This window comes from Numida meleagris, chromosome 3 (genome assembly GCF_002078875.1).
Source record: "Numida meleagris isolate 19003 breed g44 Domestic line chromosome 3, NumMel1.0, whole genome shotgun sequence".
In the NCBI taxonomy this organism is placed as follows: Eukaryota; Metazoa; Chordata; class Aves; order Galliformes; family Numididae; genus Numida; species Numida meleagris.
The window spans coordinates 56,095,863-56,110,072 of NC_034411.1; the positions used below are offsets into that span (position 1 = coordinate 56,095,863).

Below are 14,210 nucleotides of genomic sequence, written 5' to 3' on the forward strand. Positions count from 1 at the left end.
AATGCCAAACAGCAACAGGTGGATGGAGCAAGTAGACAGGTTGGAGGGAGGATGATCATGGTAATATGAGTAGGTAACATGAACACAATCTTAGTTCAGCATCTGCCTACCCATTAACAGCTGGCAGAGTCCTGTAGGCATTCTGGAAGATGGGAATTAGATGGAGACCAAGATAAAATAGCATTCAAATAAAATTTTAAATACACATAGCCAAAAAAACCTGCTCCGCTATTCCATGGCAATCTTTCCCCTGGTGGTAGACCAAAGGTGTTAATCCATAAGTATCTGGCTTTTCAACAGGTAATATCTATGAATTATAAATAATTGTACAATTATAGTATTTTTTGTACAATACATTGAAGTTATTCCAATTAAAAAGATATACTTGAAATACATACAAATGACAACATTAAAAATCACCAAAAAAATGTGGGTTCAAGACTGAAAAAAAAATGAAAGTAGAGAGTGAAGGTAATAAACATTTAGGCATCACATTCCACCTTGAAAATTACTAAGTCTCCTGTACAGTTAATAAATGTCTTTTTTCTTCAGTACCATACATTGCAGTTCTTCCTCATTACTAGTGTTACTTTCCTGAAGATTGCAGCAATAATTTCTAGCAGCTGTTGTAACATTAATAAGCTACATTAGATAAAAAGTCTGGCAACCTACTTCTTTTAGAGTATGGATGCAAAAAATTCTCTGTAGCTCAAACTACTCGTTGGTCAAAATAAGATAATCAGTTCTTTATGGTCCACATATTGTCTTACTCATAGCAAAATAATTTGCTAGAAGAAAGATAAAGTGACATACAGCACTGCAGTACAAAATCTCACAAACAAGTAGACATGATTCAAAGACATATTCATGTGGATTTGTATCATCATGCAACAGAATGTAGTTAGCTTCTGGCTAGTTTAGTTTCAGTGCCTCTAGAACAATTTAATAAAAGTGAAGAAAGTGCTGCTAGGAAACAAGTGGGGAGAAAAAAGAATAATAATTTACATGAGGCAAACTTCAGATGAAGTAACTTCCAATAAGTATACAGGAAAATATAATATGCACAATGTGCACCTAGTTACTGTATGTTAGTTAAGTAGCACTGAAGCTGAATACAAGTGAGTGAGACTACACACACGCAAACACACACGTATACTTTTATAGACACATTTGTATATATATATATATTAATTAATGAACAGGTAAACTCCAGGTACACTTAACAACACAATGCTCATTAAAAGTCCTATAACTATCATAGTGTTAATATGGTAGACTGGGAAAATAATCATAGAAGAATAAATGATTAATTTTATCTACATAGAGGAATGCAACCCACAATTAGAAAGCACTTTAAAAATACTGACTATTCTTTTTTCCTTTTGTTTTATGCTATAGTTCTTAACAATAGCCAGAATAGCAGAGTTTACAGTATAAGAAATATAAATAAATCTCAAGGCATTACCTAATAGTACATTTTTCATTATTAGTCAGTGGGGACAACATCAGAGGTAATATAGCTATTAAAATGCCACAAAAAGAACCACAAGATGCCTCAATAGATCACATTTCAGTTCATATATGTCACTTTTGCCTCTTTTTTCAGGTTTGAAAGTTTGACTGGTTTATACTACTATACTACTTTAGACTACTATACACAAAACATTTTTCAGATTTTTTCATTAATACTACTATTTTAAAATGCATATCCTACTCTTTAAAATGTTCTACGAGAAAAATAGCAAAACCAGCTTCCCAGAAGCAATTAATTATCTTTCTTCTTTTTTTTTTCAAAATTCATACCATTCTGTTTATATTTGCAGTCCTCCAGTAAATTCTTTGACCAACAGGCAGTTAATTGAAATAAGGCGATCCTCCAATTTATTTTGGATGGCTATACACACATTGCAACTAAAAAGCTCTTTTGTTTAGCAGAATATAACAAGCAAGATTCCCTAAACTCTGAAAGCATTCAAAGCAAAAGCAGAAGGAGACAGCTTAATAGTGAAGGATTAATTTCATACAGCAAGGTCAACTGTCAGAAAGTAAGTATACTGTGGGGCATCTGCCGCACTCTCTCCCACAGCCTTTCCAGGCATATTCGATGGAAAGAGTATGCACATTGGCCCCTCTTTCAAACAATCGAGCAAGTGTCCTTTGTCTCCTGCCCGAACGTGCCAAGCCTCCTGCATCTTTTGACCCCCCCTCCCTTCTCTTCTGCCTCCCAACCTGCGGTACTGGAATGTTTTGGCCACGAGGTTAAGAAAGATTCCCCCATTCATCACAACCTGCCAAGCACAACAGGGTCACAGTCCCAGTCACAGTCCTGCCGCTTTGCTAATCCGGCCTCAGCACAGGCATGAAACTTCAAAGATCTTTTGCCACAGGCAAAAATTAGTCCTTATTTGCTTTAAAATCCGAGTATCAATCAAGTTAAACTGTGCTTCAGTGGAGCGAACATTCTGAGCACTCAGAGGAGTGCCTATGTTTGGTGCTCAGTTCTGGCTCTAATTGAATGCACAGCTCACCTGGACCAGCAGCACAAATACTTCAAGTGCCCCGAAAATCTAACTGCAAGATAATTCCTTTTATCCAGAAAGTAAGCCCTGGTAAAAAAGAATGTGCAGGCACACAAGAATACATAGTTGTGCATGTGTATAAATAACTGTGTATTATACACACAGAATTCCTGTTCATGTGGAAATGCTTCAAATTATTTCCCCTTCCAATATTTTTATTTTCAGTTATACCATATGATCAACTGGAGTTATCTAACTGTAAAAGTGTTTAATTGTAAAGCTCTGTTAATGACCTTTAAATATTTCTGAAATTAATTCTGAAGATTAATTATGAGAACACACAGAAAACTTGCATTTCATATTTAGTAACCAAATCTTCAGTTAACTCTAGCTAAAATAATATGCAAATTCTAATATTCTAGGATACTGCCTACCACTCAATCCAATGCAGAAGACAGAATAATTATGTTTGCAATCAACTCAGGTTTTTCAATATATATTTTTAATTGAACCTTTTTTGGAGATAAAATGGAATTTGTTTTAAAATGAGCTTTTTATAAACCTTCACGTTTCCATCATATATCTGCATACAATTGAATATTGTTAAATTCTGTATTAAGTCAGGGCAATTATTAAATACTGCATTAAATTGAATACTGCAGAAATAAACTGCATATGATATATTTCCTGTTAGATTATCCCATAAATGCATATTTTTGGATTTTTGCAATAATGTAATAGAAAATATAGCTCATAAATTAAAATACAAAAAGAAGTAGGAATTAACTAGAACATTACATTTACAAACAGTTCACATACCTTTTATAAATAAGTGTAACACAGCCATGCTCTCTTTAATTTAAAAATACAGAAATTATATGTTAAATTTTGAACCCGTTTAATTAACATTTACCAAATAAATTTAAAAATTCAAAAATTAAAACTAAGTAAACTGATAAGTATTTCCTGTATTCTCCCCGAGTACATGTAACTTTAATAAAATATAAGTATAGCTACTTGCAAAAGAAACGGCAGAAAATGAAGATTATTATAAGACAGGCAACAATGCAAATCAGAGATGGATAGCATGCATTGTGTTTTTCATTTGTTTCCTCCACTTTACAGTATGGTCTGATATTTTATCAAATCCCAATCTCTTCATGTTTAGAAATTAACCTGGACTTCTGTAGCAGACGAATGAGCTTCCCTGTATACAGACTCAAACATATGCAGGCTTGCAGGAACACACAAAAACACAGCTATTTCTCCAAAGCCAAATTCAAGTTCTTTTGCTTGAGATTATCACACATTCGTACCAGGTTGATGCTACTCGATTCACTACAGCATTTAACAAGTTACACTAAACAGTTCAATATATCCAAAACTGTTTTTGGAAAACACACGTTGGTGAGAAACGTGTTTTTAATTCAGGAACTTAAGGTGTTACTCGCTTTATGTATCTTTTTAGGATTTACCTTTCCCTTAGAAGATGAAGAAATTAAAATGGCAAGAAAGGTGGTGAGACAGTTAAAAGCTGCTTAGCTGGAACGCATTTCAGAAAACAGTGAGCGGTCCAAGAAAAGAAACATGTAATTGGACACTGCTGCTCGCTGCTCTCCAGACCCCAGAAACAAAATCGAAGAACTTACTGGCTGTAATAACTTATCATACCTTTCTTCAAAACATATCCCCTAAACATTACAGCTCCCTATGGCAGTAAAGTGGTTTTTACGGACGGACCAAGCCGGGCTGCCCTTTCTTCCCTCTTTGGAGCGCTGCTGACTCTCCCAGCACCATGGAGCGCTGCTGAGTGCAGCCCCTTCCAGGTCTCCCCGAATAGAGTGGGCCCAGGCAGCCGGGCTGGAGGTGCCAGCTCATGTCACAGCCCCTGAGCGCGGCCCAGCAGCAGCACGGCGGCGGAGGGAAGCATGTGAACGCGACAGCAATGCACGCTCCCGCATTCTCTGGGCAAGGAAGTTTTTAATCACAGTTTATTTTCTGGGAAAATTAGTACATAATTACAAAACCCATTTAAAAAGTTTGAAACATTCACAGTGTAGTAAGACTCAAATATGAAGTCACTGACACACAACAATACAGGGAAAGGTACAGCCAGCTTTGGGGAGTAGAAAGGATGCTTTAGTGTAATTACACTATAGTATTATTGGTTCCAAACTAATGTCTAATCAATTTAGAAACTGGTTAAATGGACTCAAATGGAATAGAGAATTAAAACCACTTTAATTCCCTCCATAGTTTTTGCAGTTTAAGGATAACTAATTTCAACTCCGCTTATTCCGAAACACCTGTCTTAACACACCAGCCTTAAAGTGTCCCTTAGAATAGTGTAATCAAATAGCACAACCAACGAACTGCTTAAAGATGTGACAAAATGCAATGCTCACAGCACACTACAGAATAACACCTTTGCTTTCTTTCAGCACTTCACCAGTCAACTCCTGTGCTAATAACAAGCAGCTCCCAAACGAGCAAAGTTCTTGAGGGATTCAGACAAATGCCCAACCTAAACTTCTGTTCTCCAGAGCAAATAAAATTAACAGTTATGATGTTCCCAAAACAAGTTTGAAACTGCTACTACAGAAATGAAAAGAAAATCGGCTTTTCAGAATACAATCCGACCACACAATTAATACCCACTTGCGTTTCCCATCATATCACTAAGTGACTATTGCATCAGTATCACAAATTGAAATCCATCGTAACCTTACCTCATTTATCTCTGAAGAATAGAGTCGAGTTCCCCAAATGTGTGAAGTCACCTTCCAGGACAAAAGAAAAAAAGACTGTCTGTGATGTTTGCCACTAATTAACTTCCTCTGTTCAGCATCTGAGGTGTCCGGACATATTTTCTGCACCTTATCCACCAGCTGGCTACAACTTTTTAAACTGGAAATACTGAAGACACTTTGTTCTTCCCTGAACTGTCAGACTGAGTCTAGCGCAGACGGGTTACTTAAGTTAACTAAGAGGAGATCTGGATAGTAAACACGCTTGGCTCTGTCCAATGGCTTTCCACACCCTTCTGTTTATAGTAAGATGACTTGCATTCAGAGGTCACCCCATCAACAGCTCCTGTCTTTCAGTGGGTATCTAATGTGCTGCATTTATCCCAAGGCTCTTTTAATGAAACCACCTTCCCGTCCCTGCTCGCCTGCTGTTGCTGTGACACATCTGCTCCTTATTGTACCAGGTCCTATTAAGTGTTAAAATACCCTACCTGGGCATATATTCTGCAAGTAACAGATATTTATGGGTGTTAGCCTTGTCTATATGCACAAAATAAAGTCTTTCTAAAGATCAAAGAAAGAATTTTGCCAGAAACATTCATCTTGCAAATAAAAAAAATCAGGAGGAAGGAAGATGGATGCCATTGTTCAATCTGGACTTTAAACTTTTACAAGTACTCCCCCAAAGAATAATGCTTGTGCCTGTTTCAGATAATATTTACTTGAATATGTTAACAAGCTGGAAACAAGAGATGAGGAGTGTCCTCGAGCTCTGCTGCAAAATGACACAGAGCCAAGGAAAACAAGGGTCAAGTGCCAGGACCCCAGTGCAAACACCAAGTCAATTCTATGCCAAAAGAGCACAGGGAATTGATTGCTCTTACAAAAGTACAGACCGCTGGCTCTTATTTTTGTGCACACAATATGCTACTGGCTAGTAGTGTTTAACGATCCAGCTGGCAACTGTTATTTCTTCATACAACACTGCAAACCGAAAAGGCAAAGCCCAACCTCACATTTCTTTATTTCACTGGAAATTACTCATCACAACAGCTGTATCAAAATAAACTGTATCTTAAAATGGGAACAAGAGCACAGCATTTATCATTTTCCTTCATCAGTCCATTGTCAATAAAAACAAGAATTGAGAACCATTTCCAAATTTCTACTGACACTTTTTTCTTCACTTCTTAGCCATCAGGCAACACCCGTTGAGTTCAGCTGTGCTTCACATGGAGATGTGAAACTGAAGATGGCACTCTCTCCCCATGCAAACTGAACCTGATTGCTGCTCAGAAACACACTTTGAGTGAAAGTTACACCTGCAGCACATTTTCGGCACCAGTTTTTGTCACCACTACAACATCCAAATGACAGATAGCTTGGCTCTGTTAAAACTAATAAAACATGATTGATGAACTGGGCTAGAAAGCCACGTCAGTTCAGATTAGGATATTCGTGCCATCATTTGACAGGTCCCACGCTTTATTATTAGAATCGACTGCCAGGACTGTAAGGGCCACTAATAAATACTTCCATTCAGATTCTCCACTGCCTTTATTTCAACCTAAGCCTATTTAGGAAATTTAAGTGCAAAAGCTTTTACCTTGAAATTTTGTTTATTTTCTATAAAATACTTGCACTTAGAAATACAATGTACATCCTTAAACAGGTGCCTGTCGGCTTCTATTATCTCATGCACTGAAAGCCCAAGTAATCCTCATTTTACTGCATTATGTGGCACAATAAAGGCCCACCTCTTTGACAATGAAAACCCACTGGAGCATATATAAAGTACTGTGGAGAGCATAATCAGCTCTCAGATGTTGTTTTTGACATTAGCATTGGGCATAACCTCATTCTTAACTGCTGAAATAACTACTACATGAGATGTGAAAGTTTGCTAATGCTAAACAGCGTGCTTATTTCACCATCAAAAAAGGGAAACAAAGGAAAAAGCTAGCATGGAAAAGGCTGCCAAGGAAAGACCAAAAGCCACAGGACAGGTACAAACAAAGAGCCCTACTGCTAAAAACCTTGGGCACTGCTCAATGAAGTGCAGACAGTCGTTACAGGAGTAGATGAGGAACAAAATTTGTCTCTTTTTCTACCAGGCATCAGGCAGAGTGGCCTGGCTGTGGGCTCCCCAGGCAGTTCAGGGGCATGCCCTTACCTCTTCGTACACCTCTGCACACAGGAGCCTTCAGCCAGTGTCTCCTCACTGCTTCACTTCCATCTTCCTGAACATCCCCATCTCCTGCCACAGACCAACAAAGAATGCAAGGACCAAAGAAATGACCGCCACACTGTCAAATAATGATCAGATAATATAATTACAACTGCAGAAGACCTTCTTTTTCAGACAAGGAAAGAACTTACTTAACTAAGGAATTGATCCATCTGCAAATTGAAATCACCAAGGCAGAGCTGCTTTCTACAGACACATAAATGGGAAGTTTCTTTGAACCCTTCCTTTATATCACTGCTCTAAGGACATAAATACAAGAGAAAGGAAAAGCAAGCAAGAATGTAGCAGATAGTGAATAAAAATTGTATTCATTTGAGAAAATATGAAAGTGTGAAATGTTTTGAATTTCTGGACTAGTTCTGCAACTGAAAGAGTTTGGTTTAGAGTCACACTAATGAAAATTGCTTCAGATATAACTTGGAATTCTCTTCAAAATGATTTTTCTTATTCTGCAGTTTGTTTTGTACTGAGCTGTTCACTGCTTGCCTGCAATAGGCAGAATACCAATGCAAAAGAAAAGCTCACCAGTACTCCTTTACCTTTTAAGTAATGTCACACACTATTCAGGACAATGTAAGTTACAGTTGCTGTTTACATCCATAGTTTTGCAGACTACTAAAAATGGCAGAGGAGGTAAGAACACTTTCTCTACTTTTTCTCCCTCTTCCTCTAGGTGGAGAAACTGGAGAGAAGGAAAATGTTTTATTTACGTGAGCAGTAATCTCTTCTTCAGATATTGATGGGAACATAAGCTTCTCTTGAACACAGTTTTGCAGTTGCTTTGCTTTTTTAACCATTTGGATTTCATCATACAATATGTGAAGTACTTCAAGACAAATTAGAGGGAAAAACACACAACAGCAGCACACTTTGTTGCTGTAGAGCAAGCCTGTCTAATGCGTTCCCAGAGCTATCACAACCGTTTTACGTTTAGAGTCAATGTGATTTTCAGGTAATACAGTGATATGACTAATGACAAATAAATGCAAGAAGAAGAGGTACTTTTTGAAAAAAGGGTTGCTTATGAGATTTGGGTTGGTCACAGTTTCCTAATTAGAGATCAAATTCAATGCCTAATAAATATTTTAGTGGATTCTGATCTTGCATTAGAAGAGGGTTTGAAGGAGCTTTGATCCGTAGAATTGCGCAAGACAGTGACTTCGCCCCACCTCAGGGCCTCTTCACGTTTCCCTGGCTGTGGGACTGGGTCTCACAGGTCACGATATGCCCTAAAGGTATGAACCTTTCACCAGGCTGCTCTAATGGTGCCTCAGCACAGCCCAGCCCAACTGTGTCAGAAAACTAGCTCAACTGCTTTTAGCTCCTTTGTTAGCTCTTCTTTTAAGCTACAAACTGTTGGAAAAAATAAATTCTCAAATCAGAACTGCCGCACATGCTCAAGAAATTTAAATTAAATTTAAATATTTAAACCCCTATCAGATGCCTTCATCATCTCATATTTTTCTATTTATTTTCTCCAGGATGCACTTGTGGCAATCCCACAAAACCCCATACATCTTATGGGAATATGAACTATCCTCTGAATTACACTTCACAATTGTCTCCTACATGTTTGAGGGCTTGTTTGTTGCCCTCAAACAAGGGAGATTATAAAATAATGAAGTTTTTATTTATCTCCCTCAAAGAAAGGGAGATAAATAAAAACTTCATTATTTTGCTAATTCTCTCAATTGGTGACCCTGTATTTATTAGATTCTGGTCAAAACTAAAGCTCTGTTATGTTCTGTCTGTGCACTTACCAGCTTGCAACTCATGGAGAAAAGTTCAGTTTTCATCCCTGCCACCTTCCCTCTCTTTATCGCCCTCACCCTGGCAGAACACAGCTTCTCAGGTACAGAGAAGAAAAACAACAAAATGGCAGATGCCAGCTGGATGTTGAGATGCATGCTTTCTCCATAATTAACACTGTTACCAAAACATAACAAATCGAGTGAAATCTCAGAAAAAAAAAATTGAGAAACAACTGGAAGCCATCTAAGCTGCTGTATTCAAAGCAAATACAGATGTCTCGATACCTCAGATTTTCAAGCAGTGATAATGGAAAAAGTTTATTAACATATGAATTCTATATTGTAAACAAACTGCAAACATTTTAAATCACATTTCTTGTTTTTAAATTTTGAGGTCTTCTTAATTTGCCTGATATTTTTTCCACAGTCATATTTTCCAATTTATTTCTGCATGTAACTCTGTAAAATGCAAGTATACATCTTCATACCTTTATCTTAAAATATTAAGTCTTTGATATTAAACCTTCAACTCAAACGTTAATACCATAGACACAAAAAAAAATTGTCAAAACTGGAAACAGTAATTTTTGCCTCAGCATTTTCATCTCAATTTCTTCCATTGGGCTCAATGGAATTTTCTCCAAAATGCACTTACATTTCATTGCCAGCAGATATTTTAAAAGAATATGATATTTTGATTTAAAACAAACAAGTAAAATCCTGAACATTTCAAAATGTACATCAAGGTCAAAGGACAAATTATGTGAAAAGAGTTTTGATATACCTTCTAAAGCGAAGCTGTCATGTAACACCTTATGTGAGGTAATAAAGGTAAAAATAATTTAAAACAATGCTTTTGTGACCACATTTTCAAGCTTTCCAGCCAGGATCAGTGCTCAGTGATGAGTACAAATATGACCTCAACATTGAAATTTTAAAATCCATTTCTTCCTTATGGCTCTACAAAGTCAGCTGTAGTATAATCTTCAACATTTATTTTATGTCCAAATAAACAGTTTATTTAAATAAGTACAGGAGAGAAATACAGTTAAATGAAAACTAGGAAGTTAAATTTTTGAAGCAGATCTTAAAAGTTGGAAGGGAAATGAGAGGCTGAAATGTTGAGAGCTTTTGACTTGAACTTCTTATCAGCACACCACACTTTCTATCATTTTCATCCTTATGGGTTCAAAGACACTTATTAAGAGTGGTAGCATTTTACTACTCTTTGTCAGGCTTCAATCTAGCTAATATCCAGTTTGAGTAAACAAAATTCTATCCATTTCTCTCTTTCATTTGCTCAGACACCTTGCATTTCTTTTATCGAGCACTTTTTTTCAGCTTTTGTCCTGTTTCTGCAAATGACAAGTTCCCCTCCCTCTCCTCCCTCCGTGTATGCAGAAAAACATGCTATTTCATCATACATGTTCAGAAATTATGGTGTGAGGCATGATGTATTTTTTAAAATAAAACATGGGCTGTATCCTTGCTTTAACTTACTGTTTTGAAAGGGGACTGGCACCTCCATAATTGCCATAGGCCTCCCCACAACCAGAAAACTAGAGCAAATTCAAACCTGAGATAACTAAAGCAGAGATTCCTAAGCTGCTGCATAGAAGCCACTCAGAGGCAGTGCTCTCGTGCTGGGGCAGGCAAAAGTAGGAGCAGCAGCAACAGAGCCTGACCTTTCTGGGCACAGAGCTAGGACTCATGCTGTTTATCTGTGCCTGGAGCAAGGCCTAATGTGGCAGGGGAAGTGCTTTTTACATGAGAGAAAAGATGGTGTTTTGCTTCTGACTTGGGAGACACGGCAATTAAGGAATAGCTGACGCACCCTGGAATAGACCAGCCATAAATGACTACTTTCTAGCAGGCAATCTCTTTCAGCAATCACTTAAATGGATCAACAAAATCAGCATTTTAGCTGAGGTCACCCCCATTATTAAGATTCATACAGGGGCATGGCATAAAATTCAGCTGTCTTTTTTTTTTTTTTTCTCAAATTAATTTTCAATGCCACTTGATAAATTTATATGCGCATTAAAAATGAACTAGTAAAAATAAGGAATTACAACTGAAAAAAAAAAAAAAAAAAAGCTTGTGCAGTAATTCCCCTAAACAAAGCTAAAGAAAAGGTCCATTTAGGACTGAATGAAGTTTGTCTTTCATATGTTCAGAGAAGACAGCCACATTATATAGAAATGGTTTTAATTGTATGAAAGCTTTGAAAAGGAGCTTTAAGTAAAACTTAATGGCTTAATGTATTAAAACTACATGAGCTATATATTACAAAGGGAAAATTCTTGGTCTAGTTATGGACATTTCAGACAGACATCCAGCCTAGCTGGCTCAGTTAACGTGGCCTTTTTGAGATACTCTCTTACAAATGTCCCTGAAAAGTTTGGGTAAAAGCAAAGTTAATGATTACTAATTTTAGTACAAAAATTTTATATCTCCTTCTGTGCAGTTACATTTATGCTGGAGTCACCAATGTGTTAGTAAAGAACCCGTACTCTGAAAGTACACCTGAGCCGTGCTAACTGCACATTCATTAGATGTCTCGGTAACTTCTGGGCAGGTTAGTGTTCCACATTTTAAGTATGCAACTTTTGCTAAAAGCATTCCTTAGGAACAGAGCTCTAACAATATATTACCACAAATAATCAATCAATCTGTTACACGTTTTCTTTCTTTAGGGTAAGACCTCTGTGCTTTTCCCATAATGCTTCCAAAAGGTTTGTATCGAACACTGTGCTGATAAATTCATTCCTCTGAATGTCAGTGTTCTTTGCATCAAAGGAGAATTTGCACGGAACTTTCCATTTTTTTTTCCTTTGTTTGTGTTGGCAGCTTTACCAGTGGGAATTGCAAAGAATTTCACAGCCTGGCAAAGGGAGGAAGTGACATCTCCATATCCCCAAATTATCCAGCTTTCAGCAGCTTGCTCTTTTTTCTGCTGTGCTACACTACACACTTTTATTCCTTTTTCCTTCAGTGACAGCCTACTGCTTAACCAAAACACAGACTTCCCTCTTTGTGCTTTTACTGAATACACCCTTCGCTTTAAGCTATGGCACCCTGAAGTCTAAGTGCAGCTTTAAGCCCTCTGCCACTCAGAAAAGGTGTGGGGGCATATTTTGTTCTCTAGAAGAGCTCATCAGTTTGGTGTGGAATGCACCATAATAACCAAGAGCACAGTGCGTCTTTTGGCTTCCACAGACAGCTTTGTCAAAATTCCTTGTGTTAAGCTGTTCACCTGCTAAACTCAACAGGATTTTTAAATTTGTAGAATTGCTCAAAATTGTTTACTGCTTCATAAGCAAGAATCCTGAAGTATTTTTCAAACATACAGATTTAAAATTAAATATACAATTCTATTTATGTCCACTTATGACAGTACTCTGCTGCACTGCAAATCTAAAACTATTCATGATATACTACCAACATTTGGCCCGTCTTTATATTTTACCAGTTATTTCTATGTATAAAGTTTTAATTCACTGAATCCAGTTTTCTTCACATCAGACTTGCAATTCCACTGCAGTTAATGGAATTTCACTGTTGTGAGAACAAAATTTGGACCAGGATACAGATTTCAACACCACTCTACTAAAAAATGTAGTGTTTCAGAGGTTTTACTGCAACTTCAAAGGTGGATCATCTTACATGTGACTAGTGCTGAAGAGCAAACATCCTCCATCATCATAACCAATTTTTCAGCATCAGCACAAGCATTAGGAAGAATTACTTGGTTTAAATCACGATCTCTTTTTCTGGAGTACAAAAATGCAGTAAGTTGCTTCTGCACACTATTTGGATTTGTGTAAGTGAAGAATAAAACATAACAAATCATAGCATTCCATGATGTAACTCAGAAGCTTTAGTGAAATCATCTTTCTGTTACCGTCATGACGCATTAGTTACAAAGTGCTTCAAAATGGTTAGAAAAAATAAGAAACAGAAATAATTTTAAAAGCTTATAGTGTTTTGTCTTGCTGCTATCAACTTACTTCCCTAAAACACACCTTTAATAATATACATTACTGACTAAACAAGGAACTTAGCATACTGCTTCTCCAGCAGGGATTTTGATTATTACCAGTAATCAAATAGTACAAAACTGAGAATAAAATGCAGAAGATTCAATGACTTTTTCTGTGGTGAAGGAAGTGAACTGAAGTACACACAAAATGAAAGAATTTGAGGCAATCCTAGTTACTTGTGCAGGTGAACTAAATTTCTGTCCAAACTGAAAACCAAGTACTAAGCGTTAATGGAATACAGGCAAAAAGCAATAGTGGTATTTCCTTGCAGTATGCCAAAGCAATTCATCTTAGCTTTGAAGGCGGTCTAGTGATTCTGGTCATTGGCAGAGTACAGATAAATCCTTGTCTTTTCTCTCAGACTTACACAACTCTAGTTTGGCCATTTTTAGAAACAGTAAAGTGTTTGGAAGATCCACATTTAAGCAAGGTGTTTCTTTTACATTGTGGAATTCTATGCCAGTGAGACACAAACTGCAAAAAGGTACATGTACATGCTTAAGCTTCTTCACATGTGAATTGTTTTGTTGGCTTTAATAAGATTATTCAGTGTACAGTTAGGCATGTATATAAATCACTGTTCAACTTCAATTGGAACATGGTTGTTACATTTCTGCATGACATTTCAGGTCTATTCTGTTTTCTAGATTTTTAATTCCTTGCTGCTCTGAAAATGAAAAAAAATCATACTGTAATGTAATTAGAAATTAGGTTTACTCAGTACACATATTTCTGAAGAGCTACAAATACATTGAGATATTATTAAAATATATAAATAGTGCATAAAAATATTGCTCCAAAGATTTGAAACAACTTACACACATATTCAGTCAAAATGAATCCACTATAAATATTACCAATTTTAACTAGAATTCAAGGGACTATTAGAAAATACTAAGAAA

At 36.7% G+C, this 14,210-nt stretch overlaps 1 protein-coding gene across 13 annotated transcripts in view; it reads right to left on the minus strand.

Moving 5' to 3' along the window:
- EYA4 (EYA transcriptional coactivator and phosphatase 4) overlaps positions 1 to 14,210 on the minus strand; it is a 159,036-nt gene that overhangs the window by 87,367 nt on the left and 57,459 nt on the right. The window contains exon 1 of one of the 13 annotated variants that reach the window (XM_021392497.1): positions 5,249 to 5,283. The exons of the other annotated variants lie outside the window; for them this stretch is intronic. The gene's annotated coding sequence lies outside the window, so the exon portion shown is untranslated. Of the gene's footprint in view, positions 1 to 5,248; positions 5,284 to 14,210 lie in introns of those variants that run through there. 13 annotated transcript variants of the gene reach the window in all.